Source organism: Bos indicus, chromosome X (genome assembly GCF_029378745.1).
Source record: "Bos indicus isolate NIAB-ARS_2022 breed Sahiwal x Tharparkar chromosome X, NIAB-ARS_B.indTharparkar_mat_pri_1.0, whole genome shotgun sequence".
NCBI classification, from domain to species: domain Eukaryota; kingdom Metazoa; phylum Chordata; class Mammalia; order Artiodactyla; family Bovidae; genus Bos; species Bos indicus.
Genome location: NC_091789.1, coordinates 73,497,787 through 73,517,228, shown reverse-complemented (window position 1 = coordinate 73,517,228; position 19,442 = coordinate 73,497,787). Strand labels below are relative to the sequence as shown.

General features: G+C 38.5%; 1 protein-coding gene across 1 annotated transcript in view; it reads left to right on the top strand.

The window, feature by feature from the left end:
- Positions 1 to 19,442, top strand: part of LOC139180901 (uncharacterized) — a 462,995-nt gene that overhangs the window by 208,911 nt on the left and 234,642 nt on the right. The gene's annotated exons all lie outside the window — the stretch shown is intronic.

The following is a 19,442-nucleotide window of genomic DNA, read 5'->3' as shown; positions in this document are numbered from 1 at the left end:
AGAAGCAAGGTCCGATGCTGTAAAAGGCAATATTGCCTAGGAACATGGAATGTCAGGTCCATGAACCAAGGCAAGTTGGAAGTTGTCAAACAGGAGATGCCAAGAGTGAACATCGATATTCTAGGAATCAGCAAACTACAATGGACTGGAATGGGTGAATTTAACTCAGATGACCCTTATATCTACTACTGTGGGCAGGAATCCCTTAGAAGAAATGGAATTGCCATCATGGTCAACAAAAGAGTCTGAAATGCAGTACTTGGATGCAGTCTCACAAATGACAGAATGATCTCTGTTCATTTCCAAGGCAAACCATTCAATATCAGAGTAATCCAAGTCTATGTCCCAACCAGTAATGTTGAAGAAGCTGAAGTTGTACGGTTCTATGAAGACCTCCAAGACCTTTTAGAATCAACACCTAAAAAAGATATCCTTTTTATTATAGGGGACTGGAATGCAAAAGTAGGAAGTCAAGAAACGCCTGGAGTAACCGGCAAATTTGGCCTTGGAATACGGAATGAAGCAAGGCAAAGGCTAATAGAATTTTGCCAAGAGAACGCACTGGTCATAGCAAACACCCTCTTCCAACAAGACAAGAGAAGACTCTACACATGGACATCACCAGATGGTCAACACTAAAATCAGAGTGATTATATTCTTTGCAGCCAAAGATGGACAAGCTTTATATAGTCAGCAATAAACAAGACTGGGAGCTGACTGTGGCTCATATCATGAATTCCTTATTGCCAAATTCAGCCTTAAATTGAAGAAAGTAGGGAAAACCACTAGACCATTCAGGTATGACCTAAATCAAATCCCTTATGATTATACAGTGGAAGTGAGAAATAGATTTAAGGGACTAGATCTGATAGATAGAGTGCCTGATGAACTATGGACAGAGGTTCATGACATTGTACAGAAGACAGGGATCAAGAACATCCCCATGGAAAAGAAATGCAAAAAAGCAAAATGGCTGTCTGGGGAGGCCTTACAAATAGCTGTGAAAAGAAGAGAAGCGAAAAGCAAAGGAGAAAAAGAAAGATATAAACATCTGAATGCAGATTTCCAAAGAATAGCAAGAGTGAAGAAAGCCTTCCTCAGCGATCAATGTAAAGAAATAGAGGAAAACAACAGAATGGGAAGCACTAGAGATCTCTTCAAGAAAATTAGAGATACCAAGGGAACATTTCATGCAAGATGGACTCAATAAAGGGCAGAAATGGTATGTACATAACAGAAGCAGAAGATATTAAGAAGAGGTGGCAAGAATACACAGAAGAACTGTACAAAAAAGATCTTCATGACCAATATAATCACAATGGTGTGATCACTCACCTAGAGCCAGACATCCTGGAATGTGAAGTCAAGTGGGCCTTAGGAAGCATCCCTATGAAGAGAGTTAGCAGTGGTGATAGAATTCCAGTTGAGCTATTTCAAATCCTGAAAGATGATGCTGTGAAAGTGCTTCACTCAATATGTCAGCAAATTTGAAAAACTCAGCAGTGGTCACAGGACTAGAAAAGTTCAGTTTTCATTCCAATCTCTATGTTAGACAATGCCAAAGTATTTTCAAACTACTACACAATGGCACTCGTCTCACATGCTAGCGAAGTAATGAACAAAATTTTCCAAGCTAGGCTTCAACAATACATCAACCGAGAATTTGTAGTTGTTCAACTGGATCTAGAAAAGGCAGAGGAACCAGAGATCAAACTGCCAAAATCTGTTGGATCATCTAAAAAACAAGAGAGTTCCAGAAATACATCTACGTCTTCTTCACTGACTACTCAAAAGCCTTTAACTGTGTGTATCACAACAAACTGTAGAAAATTCTTCAAGAGATCAGAATACCAGACCACCTGACCTTATCCTGAGAAATCTATATGCATATCAGGAAGCAACAGTTAGAACTAGACATGGAACAACAGTCTGGTTCCAAATCGCGAAAGGAGTACATCACGGCTGTATATTGTCACCCTGCTTAGTTAACATATGCATAATACATCATGGGAAATGCCATGCTGGATGAAGCACAAGATGGAATCAAGATTGCCAGGAGAAATATAAATAACCTCAGATATGCAGATGATACCACTGTTATGGCAGAAAGTGAAGAAGAACAAAACAACCTCTTGATGAAAAGGAAAGAGGAGAGTGAAAAAGTTGGCTTAAAACTCAACATTCAGTAAACTAAGATCATGGCATCCAATCCCATCACTTCATGGGAAATAGATTGGGAAACAATGAAAGCACTGTGAGACTTTTTTTTTTTTCCCCATTTGGGAGGGGATGTCTCCAAAATCACTGCAGATAGTACTGCAGCATGAAATTAAAAGATCCTTGCTCCTTGCAAGAAAAGCTATGACCAACCTAGACAGCATGTTAAAAAGCAGAGACAACCAAAAGCCCAGGTCCAGACGGCTTCACAGCTGGATTCTACCAAAAATTTAGAGAAGAGCTAACACCTATCCTACTCAAACTCTTCCAGAAAATTACAGAGGAGGGTAAACTTCCAAACTCATTTCATGAGGCCACCATCACCCTAATACCAAAACTTGACAAAGATGCCACAAAAAAAAAAAAAAAAAAGAAAAAAAAGAAAAAAAGAAAGAAAGAAAATTACAGGCCAATATCACTGATGAACAGAGATGCAAAAATCCTTAACAAAATTCTGGCAATCAGAATCCAACAACGCATTAAAAAGATCATACACCATGGCCAAGTGGGCTTTATCCCAGGGATGCTAGGATTCTTCAATATCTGCAAATCAATCAATGTAATACACCACATTAACAAATTGAAAAATAAAAGCCATATGATTATCTCAATAGGTGCAGAGGAAGCCTTTGACAAAATTCAATATCCATTTATGATAAAAACCCTCCATAAAGCAGGAACAGAAAGAACATATCTCTACATAATAAAAGCTATATATGATAAACCCACAGCAAACATTATACTCAATGGCGAAAAAGTGAAAGCATTTCCCCTAAAGTCAGGAAGAAGACAAGGGTGCCCACTTTCACCAATACTATTCAACATAGTTTTAGAAGTTTTGGCCACAGCAATCAGAGCAGAAAAAGAAATAAAAGGAATCCAAAATGGAAAAGAAGTAAAACTCTCACTGTTTGCAGATGACATGATCCTCTACATAGAAAACCCTAAAGACCCCACCAGAAAATTAGTAAAGCTATTCAATGAATATAGTAAAGTTGCAGGATATAAAATCAACGCAAAGAAATCCCTTGCATTCCTATGCAGTAATAATGAGAAAATAGAAATAGAAATTAAGGAAACAATTCCATTCACCATTGCAATGAAAATAATAAAATACTCAGGAATATATCTACCTGAAGAAACTAAAGACCTATATATAGAAAACTATAAAACACTGGTGAAAGAAATCAAAGAGGACACTAATAGATGGAGAAATATACCATGTTAAAGGACCAGAAGAATCAATATAGTGAAAATGAGTATACTACTTAAAGAAAACTATAGATTCAATGCAATCCCTATCAAGCTACCAGTGGTATTTTTCACAGAGCTAGAACAAATAATTTCACAATGTATATGGAAATACAACAAACCTCGAATAGCCAAAGCAATCTTGAGAAAGAAGAATGGAACTGGAGGAATCAACCTGCCTGACTTCAGGCTCTACTACAAAGCCACAGTTATCAAGACAGTATGGTACTGGCACAAAGACAGAAATATTGATCACTGGAACAAAATAGAAAGCCCAGAGATAAATCCACGTACCTATGGACACGTTATCTTTGACAAAGGAGGCAAGAATATACAATGGAGAAAAGACAATCTCTTTAACAAGTGGTGCTGGGAAAACTGGTCAACCACTAGTAAAAGAATGAAACTAGAACACTTTCTAACACCATATACCAAAATAAACTCAAAATGGGTTAAAGATCTAAATTTAAGACCAGAAACTATAAAACTGCTACAGGAGAACATAGGCAAAACACTCTCCAACGTAAATCACAGCAGGATCCTCTATGACCCACCACCCAGAATATTGGATATAGAAGCAAATATAAAGAAATGGGACCTAATTAAACTTAAAAGCTTCTGCACAACAAAGGAAACTATAAGCAAGGTGAAAAGACAGCCTTCAGAATGGGAGAAAATAATAGCAAATGAAGCAACTGACAAACAACTAATCTCAAAAATATACAAGCAACTCCTGCAGCTCAATTCCGGAAAAGTAAACGACCCAATCAAAAAATGGGCCAAAGAACTAAATAGACATTTCTCTAAAGAAGACATATGGATGGCTAACAAACACATGAAAAGATGCTCAACATCACTCATTATCAGAGAAATGCACGTTAAAACCACAATGAGGTACCATTTGATGCCAGTCAGAATGGCTGCGATCCAGAAGTCTACAAGCAATAAATGCTGGAGAGGATGTGGAGAAAAGGGAACCCTCTTTCACTGTTGGTGGGAATGGAGACTAGTACAGCCACTATGGAGAACAATATGGAGATTCTTTAAAAAACTGGGAATAGAACTGCCTTATGACCCAGCAATCCCACTGCTGGGCATACACACTGAGGAAGCCAGAATTGAAAGAGACACATGTACCCCAATGTTCATCACAGCACTGTTTATAATAGCCAGGACATGGAAGCAACCTAGATGTCCATCAGCAGATGAATGGATAAGAAAGCTGTGGTACATATACATAATGGAGTATTACTCAGCAACTAAAAAGAATACATTTGAATCAGTTCTAATGAGGTGGATGAAACTGGAGCCTATTATACAGAGTGAAGTAAGCCAGCAAGAAAAACACCAATACAGTATACTAACGGATGTATATGGAATTTACAAAGTTGATCATGATAACCCTGTATGTGAGACAGCAAAAGAGACACAGATGTATAGAAGAGTCTTTTGGACTCTGTGGGAGAGGGAGAGGGTGGCACGATTTGGGAGAATGGCATTGAAACATGTATAATATCATATAAGAAACAAATTACCAGTCCAGCTTTGATGCAGGATACAGGATGCTTGGGGCTGATCCACTGGGATGACTCAGAGGGATGGTACGGGGAGGGAGGTGCGAGAAGAGTTCAGCATGGGGAGCACTTGTACACCCATGGCAGATTCATTTTGATGTATGGCAAAACCAATACAATATTGTAAAGTAATTAACCTCCAATTAAGATTAAAAGAAAAAAAAAAAAGCAGAGACATTACTTTTCCAACCAAGTTCCGTCTATTCAAACCTATCGTTTTTCTAGTAGTCATATATGGATGTAAATACTGGAGTACAAAGAAAGCTGAGCACTGAAGAAGTGATACTTTTGAACTGCGGTGTTGGAGAAAACTCTTGAGAGTCCCTTGGACCTCAAGGAGATCCATCCAGTCCATCCTAAGGGAAATCAGTCCTGAATATTCATTGGAAGGACTGATACTGAAGTTGAAGCTCCAGTACTTTGGCCACCTGATGGGAAGAACTGACTCATTGTAAAAGACTCTGATGCTAGTAAAGATGGAAGGTGGGAGAAGAAGGGGAGGACAGAGGACAATATAGTTGGATTGAATCACTGACTTGATGGAAATGAGTTTGAGTAAGCTCCTGGGAGTTAGTGATGGACAGGGAAGCCTGGGGTGCTGCAGTCCATGGAGTCGCAGAGTCGGATATGATTGGGTGACTGAACTGAGCTGAACTGAACTTGTTGCATATCCCGAAAGGTCTTTTTAGTCAAATTACATCATTGTGAAAAATGATTTATACCAACTCTAAAAATTGAATGTCCTTCCCCTTTTACAACCACTGCCCTCCCCTACTAATTTTTAATTCTCACAGGAAAAGGTATCCTAATGTTTATAATGACACATGAAAAAAAAAAAACTTCTCTGTAAGGTATTCTGACCTAAAGGCAATGCAAAAGAATTCTCAAAGTACCCCACAATTGCACTCATCTCACACGCTAGTAAAGTAATGCTTAAAATTCTCCAAGCCAGGCTTCAGCAATATGTGAACTGTGAAATTCCACACGTTCAAGCTGGTTTTAGAAAAGGCAGAGGAACCAGAGATAAAATTGCCAACATCCGCTGGATCATCAGAAAAAAACCAAGAAAGTTCCACAAAAACATCTATTTGTGCTTTATTTACTATGCCAAAGCCTTTGAGTGGATCACATTAAACGGTGGAAAATTCTGAAAGAGATGGGAATCCCAGACCACCTGACCTGCCTGTTGAGAAACCTATATGCAGGTCAGGAAGCAACAGTTAAAACTGGACATGGAACAACAGACTGGTTCCAAATAGGACAAGGAGTACGTCAAAGCTGTATACTGTCACCCTGCTTATTTAAGTTATATACAGAGTACATCATGAGAAATGCTGGGCTGGAACAAGCACAAGCTGGAATCAAGATTGCCAGGATAAATATCAATAACCTCAGATATGCAGACGAAACCACCCTTATCACAGAAAGTGAAGAGGAACTAAAAAGCCTGTTGATGAAAGTGAAAAAGGAGAGTGAAAAAGTTGGCTTAAAGCTCAACATTCAAAAAATGAAGATCATCGCATCTGGTCCCATCACTTCATGGGAAATAGATGGGGAAACAGTGGAAACAGTGTCAGACTTTATTTTCCTGGGCTTCCAAATCATTGCAGATGGTGACTGCAGCCATGAAATTAAAAGACGCTTACTCCTTGGAAGGAAAGTTATGACCAACCTAGATAGCATATTCAAAAGCAGAAACATTACTTTGCCAACAAAGGTCTGTCTAGTTAAGGCTACGGTTTTTCCAGTGGTCATGTATGGATGTGAGAGTTGGACTGTGAAGAAAGCTGAGTGCCAAAGAATTAATGCTTTTGAACTGTGGTATTGGAGAAGACTCCTGAGAGTCCCTTGGACTGCAAGGAGATCCAACCAGTCCATTCTGAAGGAGATCAGCCCTGGGATTTCTTTGGAAGGAATGATGCTAAAGCTGAAACTCCAGTACTTTGGCCACCTCATGCGAAGAGTTGACTCATTGGAAAAGACTCTGTTGCTAGGAGGGATTGGGGGCAGGAGGAGAAGGGGACAACAGAGGATGAGATGGCTGGATGGCATCAGCGACTCAATGGACGTGAGTCTGAATGAACTTCGGGAGTTGGTGATGGACAGGGAGGCCTGGCGTGCTGCGATTCATGGGGTTGCAAAGAGTCAGACCCGACTGAGTGACTGAACTGAACTGGATAGTTACTTTGCCAACAAAGGTCCATCTAGTCAAGGCTATGTTTTTTACAGTGGTCATGTATGGATGTGAGAAGTGGACTATGAAGAAAGTTGAGCACCGAAGCATGATGCTTTTGAACTGTGGTGTTGGAGAAAACTCTTTAGAGTTCCTTGGACTTCAAGGAGATCCAACCAGTCCATTCTGAAGGAGATCAGCCCTGGGATTTCTCTGGAAGGAATGGTGCTGATGCTGAAACTCCAGTACTTTGGCCAACTCATGCGAAGAGTTGATTCATTGGAAAAGACTCTGATGCTCTGAGGTATTGGGGGTAGGAGGAGAAGGGGACGACAGAGGATGAGATGGCTGGATGGCATCACTGACTCAATGGACGTGAATCTGAGTGAACTCTGGGAGTTGGTGTTGGACAGGGAGGCCTGGTGTGCTGGGATTCATGGGTTCACATAGAGTCGGAAAAGACTGAGTGACTCAACTGTACTGAATAGTTACTGATGTTAAGCATCTTTTCACTTGTTTCTTTTCATGTGTTGTTTCGACATCTGTATGACTTTTGGAAATATCTATTTAGGTCTCCAATCCATGGTTTATTGAGTTTTTTTTTTTTTTTTTAATATATTGGGCAGTTTGTATATCTTGGTGATAAATCCTTTATCAGTTGATTCATTTGCTATTATGTTCCCCAATTCTGAGGTTTATCTTTTCATCTTCTTAATGTTTTCCTTTGCTATGAGAAAGACTTTAAGTTTAATTAGGTCCCATTTATTTATTGTCATTTTTGTTCTAATTTCTCTAGGAGGTGAATCAGAAAAGATCTTGCTGTGATTTATGTTACAGTGTACTGCCTACATTATATTTTTCTTTAAGAGTGTTATAGTGTCTGGCTTTATATTTAGATAGTTAATCCATTTTAAGTTTATTTATATGTATGGTGTTGAGTGTTCTAATTTCATTCTTTTACATGTAGCTGTCCAGTTTTCCAAGGATCACTTATTGAATAGGCTCTTTGGTCCTTTGTGTATTCTGGCCTGTTTTTCATAGATTAGGTGACCATAAGTGTATGAGTTTATCTCTGAGATTTTTATCCTGTTCCATTGATCTATATTTCTTTTTTTGTGCTAGTACCATACTATATTGATTACTGTAGCCCTGAATGAACTCCGGAGTTTGTGATGGACAGGGAGGCCTGGCGTGCTGTGATTCATGGGCTCACAAAGATTTGGACACGACTGAGCGACTGAACTGAACTGAACTGATAGCTCTGTAGTATAGTCTGAAGTCAGCAAGCCTGATTCCACCATCTCTGTTTCCCGCCCCCCCCCTTAATATTCCTTTTGGTATTAAAGGTCTTTTGTAATTCTGTAAACATTGTAAGACCTTTATTTCTAGTTCTGTGAAAAATACAATTGTTAATTTGATGGGGATTAGATTGAATCTCGGAGAAGGGAATGGCAACCCACTCCAATATTCTTTCCTAGAGAATCCTGTGGACCAAGGAGCCTGGTGGGCTGCCATATATGGGGTTGCACAGAGTTGGACATGACTGAAGTGACTTAGCATGCATGCATGCATGGAGAAGGAAATGGCAACCCACTCCACTGTGCTTTCTTGGAGAATCCCAGCAACAGAGGATCCTGGTGGGCTTCTGTCTATGGGATTACACAGAGTCAGACACGACCAAAGTGACATAGCTGCAGCAGCAGCAGCAGCAGCAGCATTGAATCTATGGATTACTTTGGATAGTGTAGTCATTCTCACAAAATTGATTCCTCAAATTCAAGAACATTATATACCTCTCCATCTCTTTGTGTCATCTTTTATTTCTTTCATAAATGTCATAGGTTTCTGCATACATATCTTTGCCTCCTTAGATAGGTTTATTTCTAGTTGTTTTAAAATTTTTATTTCCATGGTAAACAGAGTAGTTTCCTTAATTTCTCATTCTGATCTTTCATTGTTGGATTATAGGAATGCAAGAGATTTCTGTGTATTAATTTTATAACCTGCAAATTTACTAAATTTATTGATGAGCTTTAGAAGTTTTCTGGTAACATCTTTAGAATTTTCTATGTATATTTTCATGTCATCTGCAAACAGTGAGAGTTTAACTTTTTTGCCAATTTGGATTTATTTTATTTCTTTTTATTCTCTGACTGCCATGGCTAATGACTTCCAAAATATGTTGAATAATAGTGCTGAGAGTGGTCACCTTTGTCTTGTTCCTGATTTTAAAGAAATGCTCAGTATTTCACCATTGAAAATAATGTTGTCTGTGATAGGTTCCATCTATGCCCACTTTCTTGAGTTTTTTTTTTTTTTTTTTTTATCATAAATGAGTGAAATGAGTGTTGAATTTTGTCAAAAGCTTTTTCTGCATCTATTGAAATGATGTTATGATTTTTGTTCTTCAGTTAATATTGTGTTTCAAATTTTGATGGGCATATATTAAAGAATCCTTGCATCCCTGGGATAAATCCCACTAGATCATGTTGTATGTTCCTTTTAATATGTCGTTGGATTCGAGTTGCTATTATTTTGTTGATTATTTTTGCATCTATATTCATCAGTTATGCTGCTGCTGCTACTGCCAAGTCACTTCAGTCATGTCCAACTCTGTGTGACCCCATAGATGGCAGCCCACCAGGCTCCCCCGTCCCTGGGACTCTCCAGGCAAGAATACTAGATTGGGTTACCATTTCCTTCTCCAATTCATCAGTTATATCGGTCTATAATTTTCTTCTTTTGTGATATCTTTGGTTTTGGTATCTGGGTGATGGTGGCTTCATAGAATGAGTGTTTCTCCCTCTGCAATTTTTGGGAATAATTTGTGTTTCTCCCTCTGAGATATTTTGGAAAAGTTTGAGAAAGATAAGTTTTATCTTTTTCTAAATGTTTGAAAGACTCCACCTGTGAATCCATCTGGTCATGGACTTTTGTTATAAGTTTTTTAATTACACTTTCAGTTTCAGTCCTTGTGGTTGGTCTGTTCATATTTTTTATTTCCTCTTGGTTCAGTATGGGAAGGTTATACTTTTCTATGAATTTGCCCATTTCTTCTAAGTTGTCCATTTTATTGGCATACAGTTGCTTGTAATAGTCTCTTACAATCCTTTGTATTTCTGCATTGTCTATTGTCATATCATTTTGCTTTTTCATTCTGTTCATGGGCTTCTCAAGGAAAGAATGCTGAAGTGGTTTGCCATTCCGTTCTCCTGTGAACCATATTTTGTCAGAATTCTCCACCATGACCTATCCATCTTAGGTGGCGCTACATGGCATGGCTCAAAGTTTCATTGTATTAGGCAAGGTTGTGGTCAATGTGATCAATTTGGTTAGTTTTCTATGATTGTGGTTTTAGTTCTGTCTACCCTCTGGTGGGTAAGGATAAGAGGGTTGTGCAAGCTTCCTGATGGAAGAGACTGGCTGTGAGGAAAACTGGGCCTTGTTCTTGTGGGCAAGGTCATGCTCTGTAAGTCTTTAATCCAATTTTCTTCTGATGGGGCTGTGGGCTGTGTTCCCTCCCTGTAGTTTGGCCTGAGGCCAAATTATGATAGGGGTAATGGTAGTAATGGCAACCTTCTTCAAAAGGACTTATACCAGTACTGTTGTAGGCAGTGCCCCTGATCCCACAACAGAACTCTGTCGACACACGCCTCCACCAGAGACTCCCTAGCACACACAAGCAAGTAAGGCTCAGCCTCTTGTGGGATCACTGCTCCTTTCTCCTGGATCCTGGTGTACACAAGGTTTTGTTTGTGCTCTCCAAGGGTGTCTTTTCCCCAGTCCTGTGGAACTGCTGTAGTCAAATCCTTCTGACCTTCAAAGTTGGATTCGCTAGGGATACTCAGTCCCTTTTCCAGATCCCCAGGTTGGGAAGTCTGTTGTGGGGCCTAGAACTTTCCCAGCAGTGTGATAACTTATTTGGTATAATTGTTCTCCAGTTTGTGAGTCGCCTTCCCCGGTGGCTCTACAATGGAGCTAATGGCAACATCCTTCAAGAGGACTTATGCGCCTCCCAGAACAGCTGTTTCAGAGTCTCTCCCTCCACAGCAGGCCACTGCTGACTCATGCCTCTGCAGGAGACACTAAAATGCTCAAAGGCAGGTCTGCCTCGGTCTCTTGAGGGAGATCACTGCTCCTTTCCCTTGGAAAGGCAAAAAAGATATGACACTGAAAGATGAACTCCCTAGTTTGGTAGGTGTCTAATATACTACTGGAAAAGAACAGAGAAATAGCTCCAGAAACAATGAAGAGGCTGAGCCAAAGTGGAGACAACGCCCACTTGTGGATATGTCTGGTGATGAAAGTAAAATGCTATAACGAATTTTGCATAGGAACCTGGAATATTAGGTTGATGAATCAAAGTAAATTGGAAGTGGTCAAAGAGATGGCAAGAGTGAACACTGACATTTTAGGAATCAGTGAACTAAAATGGACGGGAGTGGGCGAATTTAATTCGGATGACCATTATACATACTACTGTGGGCAAGAATCCCTTAGGAAAAAAAAAAAATGTAATAGCTCTCATAGTCAATAAAACAGTCCAAAATGCATTATTTGGGTGCAGTCTCAAAAATGACAGAATGATCTCAATTCATTTCCAAGGCAAACCATTCAGTATCACAGTAATCCAAGTCTATGCCGCAGCCACTAATGCTGAAGAAGCTGACGTTGAATGGTTCTATGAAGACCTACAAAACCTTCTAGAACTAACACCCAGAAAATGTCCTTTTCACCATAGGGGGCTGGAATGCAAAAGTAGGAAATCAAAAGATACCTAAAATAACAGGCAAGTTGGCCTTAGAGTACAAAATGAAGCAGGACAAAGTCTAACAGAGTTTTGCCGAGAGAATGCACTGCTCAGAGCAAACACCCTCTTCCAACAACACAAGACACGACTCTACATATGAAGATCACTAGATGGTGAATACTGATATAAAATTGATTATATTCTTTGTAGCTGAAGATGGAGAAGCTCTATGCAGTCAACAAAAACAAGACCGGGAGCCAACTGTGGCTCAGATCATGAAAACTGCAAATGATCATATTAGCAATTCAAAATTAAATTAAAGAATGTAGGGAATATCACTAGGATATTCAGGTATGACCTAAATCACATCCTTTGTGAATATGCAGTGGAAGTGGGAAAAAAAAAAGAAAAAAGATTCCAGGGATGAGATCTGATAGAGTGCCTGAAGAAATACGGATGGATGTTTATAACATTGTATAGGAAGTGGTGATCAAAACCATCCTGAAGAAAAATAAATTCAAAGAGGCAAAATGGTTATCTGAGGAGGCCTTACAAATAGCTGAGAAAAGAAGAGAATGAAAGGCAAAGGAGAAAAAGAAAGATATACCCATCTGAATGCAGAGTTCCAGAGAAAGCAAGGAGAGAAAAGAAAGGCTTTTTAAGTGAACACTGTAAAGAAGTAGAAGAAAACAATAGAATGGGAAGGATTAGGGATCTCTTCAAGAAAATTAGAGCTATCAAGGGAACATCTTACGCAAATATGGGCACAATAAAGGACAGAAATGATACGGACCTAACAGAAGCAGAAGATATTAAGGAGAGGTGGCAAATATATACAGAATAGCTACACACAAAAAATATCTTAATGACCCAGATATTCACAATGGGGTGATCACTCATTTAGAGCCAAACATCCTAGAGTGTGAAGTCAAGTGGACTTTAGGAAGCATAACTACAAACAAAGTTAGTGGAGGTGATGGGATTTCAGCTGAGCTATTTCATATGCTAGAAGATGATGCTGTTACAGTGCTGCACTCAATATATCAGCAGATTTGGAAAACTCAGGAGTGGCCCCATGTCAGCAAATAGTCAGAGGAACCAGAGATAAAATTGCCAACGTCCACTGGATCATTCATAAAGCTAAAGAATTCTAGAACAACATTTACTTCTGCTTCATTGACTACGTTAAAGCCTTTGTGTGGATCAGAGTAACTGGAAAATTCTGAAAGTGATGGGAATATCGGACCACATTACCTGCCTCCTGAGAAACTGTATGCAGATCAAGAAACTACAGTTAGAACTGGACATAAAAAAAGGGAACTGGTTCCAAATTTGGAAAGGTGTACATCAAGGCTGTATATTGTCACCCTGCTTATTTAACTTATACCCAGAGTACATCATGTGAAATGCCAGACTGGATGAAACACAAGCTGGAATCAAGATTGTGAGGAGAAATATCAAGAACATCAAATATGCAGACAATACGACCCTTAAGGCCAAAATGAAGAGGAACTAAAGAGCCTCTTGATGAAGATGAAAGAGGAGAATGAAAAGCTGGCTTAAAATCCAGCATTCAAAAAACCAATATCATGGCATATGGTCACTTCAAGGCAAATAGATGAAGAAATAATCTGAACAGTGACAGACTTTATTTTCTTGCACTCCAGAATCACTGCAGATGGTGACTATGGCCATGAATTTAAAAGATGCTTGCTCTTTGGAAGAAAAGCTGTAAAAAACCTAGACAGCATATTAAGAAACAGACATTACATTGCCTACCAAGGTCTGTATAGTCAAAGCAATGTTTTTTCCTGTAGTCATGTACCGGTGTGAAAGTTGGACAGTAAAAAAGGCTGAGCACCAAATAATTGATCCCTTGGAACTATGGTGCTGGAGAAGACTCTTGAGAGTCCTTGAACAGCAAGGATATCAAATCAGTCAATCTTAAAGGAAATCAACAATGAATAGTCATTGAAAGGACCGATGCTGAAGCTTCAATACTTAAGTCACTTGATGCGAAGAACTGACTCATTGAAAAAGACCCTGATGCTGGGAAGGATTAATGGCAAGAGGAGAAGGGGATGACAGAGGATGAGATGGTTGGATGGTATCACCAATTCAATGGACATGACTTTAAGTAAACTCCACGAGATGGTGAAGGAGAGGGAAGCCTAGCGTGCTTCAGTCCATGGGGTCGTGAAGAGTCAGTCAAGACTGAGTGGCTGAACAACAATAAATTGTCTATTGTAACTTCTTGTTTTTCATTTCTACTTTTATTGATTTTTAGTTCTCACTCTCGTTTTCCTGATGAACCTAAATAAAGGTCAATCAATCTTCCTCTCCTCAAAGAATCAGCTTTTTTTTGAGGTTTTATTGAGGTTTGCTTTCATTTTCTTCTTCTCTACTTAATTATACTTGCTCTGATCTTTGTGATTTATTTCATTCTACTCACTTTGGGCCTTTTTTGTTTTTTAACATTGAGTTTTTATTGTTCTTTCTGTAATAGCTTTCAGTGTAAGTTTAGGTTGTTTATTTCAGCTTATTCTTTTTCTTGAGTTAGGAATGTATCACTGTTAACTTCCATCTTTTGCTGTGCCCCATAGGGTTTTGGATTGTTTTAGCATCATTGTCTTTTGTCTCTAGATATATATTTTTAAATTTCCTCTCTAATTTTCAGTGATCCATTGATTCTTTAGTAATGTATTGTTTAGCCTCCATGTGCATGTGCCAGGAAATACAGTCCTTTTTTTTTTTTTCATATTTTGTCCAGAAAGTACTACCATTGAAAGAAAACCATTCTGACAGAGTTCTAACAATGATTGTACTAAGCAGAACAGCTTTTTACATTCTCCCTCTCTGATGTGTCTTTAGAAGTCATCCTGACATTCTTCAGCCTTGACTATTATCTATGGGAATGTTAAGGGATCGTGCAACTTATCACTTCAATTCATTACGGTGTTACTTTTTATTACCCTTTATAGTAAGCCATTAATTTTCCATTATCGGTTTTTTCTTCTTTATTTACCAAGAATAAAATAGGGCTGTGGAGAGAAAAGACATTCATTAAAATTCTTGCATTGTAAATTTGAAACCAGCGTTAATCCTTTTTTATGCAAGATGAGAAACATATTAAGTAGCCATTTATGTTAGGGGCTCTACTTGCAGTTAACCAATATTCATAATTATATCTTGCATTGTCATAGTAAACTACGAATGGAAGCCAGAGTTTTCAGTAAAATTTAAAGAGTGATAGAGGTTGTTCATGCCTTGGTTATTTTTACTTATCTCCAGGCAGCCATGAAATTAAAAGACGCTTACTCCTTGGAAGGAAAGTTATGACCAACCTAGATAGCATATTCAAAAGCAGAGACATTACTTTGCCAACAAAGGTTCGTCTAGTCAAGGCTATGGTTTTTCCTGTGGTCATGTATGGATGTGATATTTGGACTGTGAAGAAGGCTGAGCGCCGAAGAATTGATGCTTTTGAACTGTGGTGTTGGAGAAGACTCTTGAGAGTCCCTTGGACTGCAAGGAGATCAAACCAGTCCATTCTGAAGGAGATCAGCCCTGGGATTTCTTTGGAAGGAATGATGCTAAAGCTGAAACTCCAGTACTTTGGCCACCTCATGCGAAGAGTTGACTCATTGGAAAAGACTCTGTTGCTAGGAGGAATTGGGGGCAGGAGGAGAAGGGGACAACAGAGGATGAGATGGCTGGATGGCATCACTGACTCGATGGACGTGAGTTTGAGTGAACTCCGGGAGTTGGTGATGGACAGGGAGGCCTGGCGTGCTGTGATTCATGGGGTTGCAAAGAGTCGGACATGACTGAGCGACTCATCTGATCTGATCTGAGGCCACTGTTCTGTATGTAGCAAGTTGTAAAATATATTGTAACCCGTATGTTGACAAAAAGAGTGTTGTGGGGTGAGAAGAATGATGAAAGTGACATAAAAGGATATCATTTCAAAATTAACCAAAAGGAAGTCAAAACACAAAAGATGTGCCATAAAGTCATGCAGCCATGCCAGGATGTGTGTGTATGTGTGCCTGTGTATACAAGTCAATGATTTTACCAAAACTTCACTTTTCTAGACAACACTCACTGTCTTTATATTTCATTATCTTTGCATTATACTATTCTTCTGAGCAATAAATAAAATTTCTGAATAGTATTTTAACAATAACAAAAACAAAATTCACCAGAAGGTAAGTAAGTAAATATGTTCAAACAGTTATCCTAACAGTAATAGCAAAATCCATGCCATATTTTCTCCAGGATGAATTTATCCCATTACCCAAGCCCAGCAACCGTATAGTCATTTATCTTATGAAACAGGCAAATAAACATAATACTACAATACTCTTAGATATAATTACTAGTTGTAATTAGGATGCTGTACAAGGAAAATTGGTGGAATATTACTAAAACATATATATATATATATATATATATATTTTATTTATTTATTTTTTTATCTCGTGGCTAAGTGGTAAAGAATCCGCCTGCCAGTGAAGGAGATGCAAGTTGAATCCTGGGGTTAGGAAGATCCCCTGGAGAAGGAAATAGCATGCCACTCCAGTATTCTTGCCTGGGAAATCCCATGGGCAGGGGAGCCTGGTGGGCTACAGTCCATGTGGTCACAAAAGAGTTGGACACAACTTAGTGACTAAACAACAACAGCAATAACAACAAATTTCTTTTAAGTTCAATAACATATAAATTGGGCACTTCCAAGACTTTGCTGCTCTATTTTATTAAATATAAATACCTGAAGTATTTAGAGGTCAGAATTTCAACTTTGCACAAAGTTGTACTTAATGTCCTCTAATAGCTGTGGCTTCCTGGAACCAACAACTTGCAGTTTTGTAAGGGAGATTTGTTTCTTCTTGCTTTCCCCACTCCTTACTTCTCAATTTGTTCACTGGTTTCTAATCTCTCCAGAATTAAAGTAGAGGTAAGAGAATGAGAGGCTAGGGCTGGGAAGGGAAAGAGTCCAGGAAAGCTCTTACTTAATTAGCACTGTCACTTGCCTTTATGCTTTCCAGTCTGCCTGATGTTTATTGAAGTTATTCTGTGTACACTGTTAAAGGGATTTGCAAATTGTGAAAAATGTTCCCATACTCTTAAAGAGTTGATAATTAAATTTAGAAAAGAAGGCCTGATAGCCTAATTAGGAAAATAAGATATACAAGGAAATGAAAGGATCAGATGAGGTTCTGTTTTGTTTTATCTACTAACACTGCCCAACTATAGGTTTATCAAATGAAGAAACAACTTAATACTATCTCACTACTGTTCCTTGTCCCATTCCTAATACAATCATGAAAGTTTAGCTTCCATTCTTTTCTTCCAGCCTGCCCCCATTTTCTTTTCCCCATCCATGTGGTCAAATATAAGGATTCAGATGTGCAATGATCTGCAAAAGAATTTGTGTGGGAAGATAGTCATACTCTTGTGTAAAGAAGGCTAAAATTATCCATAAGATTTCACATATAAAATTTGAATGCAATTGGATTCTGAAAACTGGAAAAAGTTTAATTAGAGGTGAAGGTAGGGGTACTACAATCAAAGGAATCAATATGAAGATAAAATGAGGTTTTATTTTCTCCCAATCTGAGGGTTGTCTTTTCACCTTGATTATAGTTTCCTTTGCTGTGCAAAAGCTTTTAAGTTTAATTAGGTCCCACTTATTTACTTTTGGTTTTATTTCCGTTACTCTAGGAGGTGGGTCATAGAGGAACTTGCTTTGATTTATGTCACTGAGTGTTCTGCCTATGTTTTCTTCTAAGAGTTTTATAGTTTCAGGTCTTATATTTAGGTCTTTAATCCATTCTGAGTTTATCTTTGTGTGTGGTGTTAGGAAGTGTTTTAATTTCATTCTTTTACATGTAGCTATCCATTTTCCCAGCACCATTTATTGAAGAGACTGTATTTGCCCCATTGTATATTCTTGCCTCCTTTGTCAAAAATAAGGTACACATATGTGCATGGATTTACTTCTGGGCTTTCTCTCTTGTTCCATTGGTCTATATTTCTGTTTTTGTGCCAGTACCATGCTATCTTGATGACTGTAGCTTTGTAGTATAATCTGAAGTCAGGAAAATAATAGCAAATGAAGCCACTGTCAAACAATTAATTTCCAAAATATACAAGCAGCTCATACAACTCCATACCAGAAAAATAAACAACCCAATCAAAAAGTGGGAAAAAGACCTAAACAGACATTTCTCCAAAGAAGACATACAGATGGCTAACAAAGACATGAAAAGATGCTCAACATCACTCGTTATTATGCAAATCAAAACTACAATGAGATAAAACCTCACACCAGTCAGGATGGCCATCATCAAAAAGTCCACAAACAATAAGTGCTGGAGAGGGTGTGGAGAAAAGAGCTGTGCAACAGCTCTTGCACTGTTGGTGGGAATGAAAATTGATACAGCTGCTATAGAAGATGGTATGGAGGGAGATTCCTTAGAAAACTAGGAATAAAACTAGCATATGACTCAGCAATCCCACTCCTAGGCATATACCCTGAGGAAACCAAAATAGAAAAAGACACATGTATCCCATTATTCATTACAGCACTATTTACAATACCTAGAACATGGAAGCAACCTAGATGTCCATCAACAGGTGAATGCATAAAGAAGTTGTGGTACGTATATGCAATGGAACATTACTCAGCCATACAAAGGAACACATTTGAGTCTGTTCTAAGGAAGTGGATGAACCTAGAACCTATTATACCCAGTGAAGTAAGTCAGAAAGAGAAAGATAAATATCATATTCTAACACATATATACGGGATCTAGAAAAAATGATATTGAATAATTTAATTACAGGGCAGCAGTGGAGAAACAGGCATAGAGAATAGACTTATGGATATGGGGAGAGGGGAGGAGAGGGTGAGATGTATGGAAAGAGTAACGTGGAAACTTACATTACCAAATGTAAAATAGATAGCTAATGGGAATTTGCTGTATGGTTCAGGAAACTCAAACAGGGGCTCTGTATCAACCTGGAGGGATGGGATAGGAAGGGAGATGGGAGGGAGGTTCAAAAGGCAGGGGATATATGTATACCTATGGCTGATTCATGTTGAGGTTTGACAGAAAACAACAAAATTCTGTAAAGCAATTATCCTTCAATTTAAAAATAAATAAATAAAAAGAATGAGCTTGATTCATTGGTATAACAATTAAGACACTGGCTGGCTGAAGGATGAAGTTCTGGTTTGGAGTGAATTTAATTCATTTAGTAAACATTTAATGAACATCTACTATATACCGGTTATAAGATTTAGGTAAAAGAGATACAAAGAGAATAAAGACGTGGTCCTTGCCCCTTTGGACCTCAACTCTTATATGTTGTAACAGCCTCAATTTCCCAATCTCAAAATGAAGAGATTGGAGTACATGTTGTTTAAGACAATATCCAACTTATATATTATCTGATTCCTCTTTTAAAAAAT